The sequence below is a fragment of the Delphinus delphis genome, chromosome 4, assembly GCF_949987515.2.
Source record: "Delphinus delphis chromosome 4, mDelDel1.2, whole genome shotgun sequence".
NCBI lineage: Eukaryota > Metazoa > Chordata > Mammalia > Artiodactyla > Delphinidae > Delphinus > Delphinus delphis.
This window is the reverse complement of record NC_082686.1, coordinates 61,487,117-61,493,095: the sequence shown is the minus strand read 5'-3', so window position 1 is coordinate 61,493,095 and position 5,979 is coordinate 61,487,117.

Sequence of the window (5,979 nt, the reverse complement as noted above, 5' to 3'; positions counted from 1 at the left end):
CCCAGTCCCCACTCTCTCTATATATTCTCAGCATTCTTTTCCTCTGCATTAATCTTCAGGTTAAACACCTTCTCTTTCTGGTTTTCTTTTTCTCTGGATCCATTCCCAACATAAATTCAGCAGTTGGTAGGATTCAGTTATTTAAAGAGTAAACCAATTCCATTCTAAACTTCTCTTTTTAATTGAATTCAATTGTCATTTTTCTCTTGTCTAAATCCATCTTCTCTGCTCACATGTTGCACTAATCGTATGGCTTTTTACTGGGTCTCCCTCTGTTTATCATGTTTACATAAAGCCTTCATTCATTCTCCTTCAGCATCTAGGTCATTCTCTCTTTGGTTGTAGGTCCACATATATCCCTACATCCTTATCCATCTGCAACTTCAATAGCCATCTCTGTCTGTCCCTCTGGCCATCTTAAGCTGTGCTCCCATCCCAGCTGACCTTTCTCCTCTACTTGCTCCCTTTCCCTTGTCTTCTAGAGGAGAACACCGACAGATGATATCCATTTACAGTCTGTCCACACTTTCTCTGCAAATCACAGGCATAATTTGTTTCAGACAAGGGATGGAGAGTGCCTGTTGGATGTGGCTGGCCAAGGAGGACCATATGCCTGACATAAATCCAGAGGAGAGGAACCTGACCCCTGATCCCTTGCCCCTTTCTCTCAGACTTTATATTAACACAGAACAATTGCTTGTAATATATTACTCTGACACTGAATTGATGTATACAGTTATCTGAAACTTCTACATTTCAAGAGCTCAGTATTAAGTTTTATGTGCAAAGGTAAGCTATTTTAAAAAGCAGGATGAATATTTTCCTCACTGATAGTCATGCCAAAAATTATACTGTAAAACCATTCTCCTATTAGGTTGATCTCTTTATGTGTATATAGCAGGACTGGAATGAAAAGATTTTGTCAAGTTCAGTATCCATCACAGACATTACCAGTGGTTTGCAAATTGCCCACACCAGTATCTCCAGGGAGACAGTGGATTTCAGCTGCTGCCTCACCAACCTGTTGCCAAGGAAACAAGAGAGGGCAAAAAAATCCTTAATGACATTCAATTTCAAGGCAGTCAAGACACCCCTGAAAAGAATTTCAACAGTCCTATGAAGGAAGCTGAAATAGGCTTCTGATTATAAATTCTAAGCCATCTCTTCTTACTCCAGGTTATACTGTCTGCTTAGATCTCAGTTTTTCATCCATTCTGTTTACCAAGGAATATGTTCCAGATGTCAAAAGAGCAAGGGTGCTTTCCTGCAAGGAAGAGGAGGCAAGGGAAGAAAAGAGAGAAGAAGAGAGAGGGTCTAGAAGAAAAAATGAATAGTGGTGAAGTAGTTAAACATATAACACACTTCCAAGGCAAATGAAGTCATAAGTCCTAACCTAGTAGAGCTGGCATGAATTCCAGTCCAAATTTGTCAGATTTTAAATACATTTATAAATGTATTTGTGTCAGAGCATGTTAGAGATTCTATACACATGCCTACATTAGAAAATATGAGGTTTTATTCAGCATTTATGTTTCTGATGTTATATTCAGATACAAAACATTCAGGGCAGGACTTCTGAGTAACTGCTTTGGGTGGAAGGGTTGTTCCCCCCGCCAGTATACAGAAAACACTTCTAATTCATCAGTGCTTATAACTTTCAAGTGTGTGAAGCGTTAGCTACAATATTATGTTTGGGGACACATAAGTAATCATGTAGAAGAGTGTAGACACATGTAACATAGATCTTCGTGAGGACACTGATGAGTTGGTTGTGTGGAAGCTGGTGGGTATTGATGCCCTGTCCAGAAAGCCCCATTAGCCCACCCATAGTGATGTACCTTGGGCTTCCAATCAGTTTCTTTCTCTCCAGCAGCCCTTCCCATGCCCACCAGCCTCCTACACAGGCTTTCCTCCTAGTGGAATTTAAAGCTCTTTCAAATCTCTGGGACTCAGAACAATGTTCTCTGAGAGGAGTACCTATTAAATGTCCTAGACCAGTACTTTTCAAACCTTCATGTACATATGAATCAGCCCTGATTCACTTGGCGTGGGTCTCCAGTAACTTCCCCAGTGCTGCTGAGGTTCCTGATTCAAGATCCTAGACTACAAATTCCCTAAAGGCAGCAGCTGATTCTGATTAATATATAATATAATGACTGGCAGGATGTAAGTATTTAATATATCTTTTTTGAATAAAAGTAACCTTATGGTACTTCCCACCCTACCCTACTTCTATTCCCACTCCTGGCAAGGACTTCAAAAGCTTTGCACAACTTCGGAAACTCATGGTCCAACAGCCTTCTGGACTTACCTCTTGTGGTAGAGTCTGGTCAGCTGATCAGCACATCTGATTCCTCCTCTTCCCCAGCATAGAGCATGGCAACATTTCCCAGTTTCCCTTGCAGTTAAGCATGGCCATTTGACTGCCTTATAGCCAATGGAATGTGAGCAGAGTGATGTGTGTGCCCCTTTCCTTTCTGCTGGTAACTACTAGACCTAGGAGATGGTGTAGCCTAGGAGAAGGAAGGAGCCAGGTCCCCTGAACCATCTCTTCAAGGCGAATTCACCCTCTGATCAGTCACCCATTTCAGACTTTATATGAATGAGAAATGTTTATCATATTTGAACAATTATGCACTTTTTCTTGTTACAGCAGCTACAATTAGCTTAATTATATATTTCCCTTTTAAATCTTATCACATTGTATTATATTTATCTGACTCTCCCACTGGAATGTGAGCTTTCAAAGGTGCATAACTTTTTGTTTTGGCCACCTCATGCATATTACAGTGACTGACACACAGTCAGAGACCAACTGTGCTCTATGAATTAGTAAATGAAGATGGTGTTATTTTTTGGTCATTCACCTATTTAATTTATAGAGCACCTACTATAAACATAATTTCATTCTCATGCCCCATAAAAAAGAGAAGTAGAGAAAGAAAAATCAAGCTAATTTAGTTATGCTTAGACTTAATTTCTTTCTTGGGGGCACAGATGGCAATGAGTAGGGGGAGGAGGAAAGATGCTACATAGCCTTCTTTACCTTCATTCACGGCATGTGTGACCTTTCCATGACAGATCTGATTGTACAGAATGAAAAGGGGTAAAGAAAAGGGTGTGGAAAAGTGAATAGAGGACTCATTGAAAGTGAGTGGGCACTGAGCACAACCGAATGGAAAATTATAGCATAGATAAAGTGGTTAAGAGGAAAAATATACATGTCTACATATATATGAAGCATATATTTTATGTAACTATATATGGCTACATAATCTACCTTTTATTTGGGCTTACTCCTTGTGTAGTACTGTGCTAGGCTTTGCATACATTATCCATAATCTTTACAATAATTCTATAAAGTAAATATTATCTTCATTTTTCCAACCTGGAAATTAAGTTTTCAGAGGGGATTGGTAAATTATCTGATGATTTGAACACATCCATCTGGTTTCAAAGGTCAATTATTCCCCACTTGATTACACTGAGCAAAAAATGTACTTAGGGAGACTTTGTGACAGAATATTTGAAAGCAGAATGATCCTGGAAAATTCAGGACTCATGGTTGTTGTAGGTACTTTGTGAGGCTTTGTAAGTAACCATGCCAGAGAGATGTGTCATCTCGATTTCCAAGCCATGAGAGGCAGTCATGCTGGATGTATGAAATTCTCTTGGGATGGCATGGAGGGGTGAAGGACATGGCCTGGGGATAATCATATGCTTGCTGAGACAGTGGTAGAAATGAAATCATTTGTTCTCTTACCAGAAAAGGAAGTGAGGACTGTGATGTTCATTATCACATGATAACTTGGGCAAGGTATTGAGAAGCGAAACCCCAGGTCTTCTGATCTCTAAACCTCTCTCTTTCCAATAGACTGGCCCTTACTACACCTGGAGATGTGGATCAGACATCTTCAAAGCCCCTATAAAGGAACGGGCTATTGGCCCTTTTACATTCCATTGGGTTGCTCTTTTAAACTATAATTTGGACACAGGTCTCTCTTCCAGTTTATTTTCTAATGTATCTAACTGCATATTTTCTTATAAAGAAACTCAATGGCTTCCAAATTTCTAAATCTTTATTTTTCTTCCTTCATTTGTTAAACTATCCTCTTGAAAATGCTTCCTTCCTAAAGACTACCATGAATATGCCTTGCATTTTTCTTTATTAAAAAATCAATTAATTAATTAATTAATATATTTTTGGCTGCATTGGGTCTTCGTTGCTGCACACAGGTTTTCTCTAGTTGCTGCGAGCGGGGGCTACTCTTCGTTGCGGTGCTCAGGCTTTTCATTGCGGTGGCTTCTCTTGTTGTGGAGCACGGGCTCTAGGCACGTGGGCTGTAGAGTGCAGGCTCAGTAGTTGTGGCACATAGGCTTAGTTGCTCCGCAGCATGTGGGATCTTCCCGGACCAGGGCTTGAACCTGTATCCCCTGCATTGGCAGGCGGATTCTTAACCACTGCATCACCAGGGAAGTCCTGCCTTGCATTTTTCAATAGCCATCCCAGGTTTCATCCTGAAACCTAATCTAAATAGTACTTGAAGAACATTTTCCCTCTTCTAATTGCAATACCGTTTGTAATTCACATAATACAATGTATTATTTGTATTATTCCCAAACTATTTTGTGTACATACATCTTATTGGCTTAACTGGGTTATAAGAGCTGGGAACCTTCTTGCCACTATATGTAAACTCCTTGAGGGTAGCACCTACACCTTCGTAAACCCTTGTAGTTCCTACAGCACTTACTCGTGTACTAGTTGCTTATAAATATTGGGCAAAATGAATTACACTTCTCTGGCAGTCCTATATTAGCTGGTACAGTGCTGGGCCCATAGCAAAGTATCCATGTACCTGGAAACATACATACAGTGGTATAGTCTGAATTATTCATAGCTGTGTCCTTAGCTCCTAGCACAGGGAATGGCCTATATAAGATACTCAAAAGTTACATGTTGAATAAATGAAAGAATGTTATGAATGTTTATTGTGTGATTTCCCTATATTGCTCTTCCGTTATTCTACATCTACTAAAGAAATCACATAGATCAAAGCTTCTCAATTTCTAATGTGCGTATGAATCCCCTGGAGACCCTGTTCAAATGCACGTTCTGTTTCAGTAGATCTGGGGTGGGGCCTGTTCCATTTAGTGTGGGTGGGGTGTCTCTAACTGGATCCCAGATGATACCCAGGCAGTCTACATATCACATTTTCAGAAGCAAGGACATAGACAAGCTCATTAAAAAAAAAACAAACAGGACTTCCGCACTTGAATTGAAACTTACCACTGAACGTCAGCATGGCTTTCCCAAAATGTGTTTAAAGATCCTTTGCTTTCCAGCCTCTTAGGAAAGAGGTCCTGGGGTACTAAATGTGTATGTACCAACATGAGTATTACACATCTACTAAAACAGCACCACCAATATCTGATCATCAGATCTACTAAATAACTATTGATCAGACCTAATTCTGCTTCAGTATTCTGTCTGACGAGAGACTCTGCCGTTTAAAGATCAAACTAATAGTGTTGTCACAAAGTTTCTGTGTATGACAAAGAGGCAATAACGTTAATGTCAGGAGGCATTTTTCAGGAAGATTTCCAATGAGAATGAAGATATCTGGCTACTGGAAAAGGATTAAGAAAAAAAAACTTTCAGTGCTGTGTGAGAGATCAGCTCATTATTCATTCCCGAATTTGTCTTAATGCTAATAGCAAAGAATGTCAATTAACCAAATTGAGTTAAAGTCTTGGAATCAAGGAGAAGTGGAAAGTAAACTTCAGCTATAATCATGCTATAGGATAGATAACATTTAAAAAATATATCTTGTTTTTTTCTATATTTTATTTCACATGCAAAGTTCTATAACCCACCATACCTAGCATTTAGAGAAGTATATTTATAAGATGTCATTGGATCACCTCTTATAAAGGTCTTCTTATAAAGTAAACTTTTGCAATTAGGGTCACTGTCTA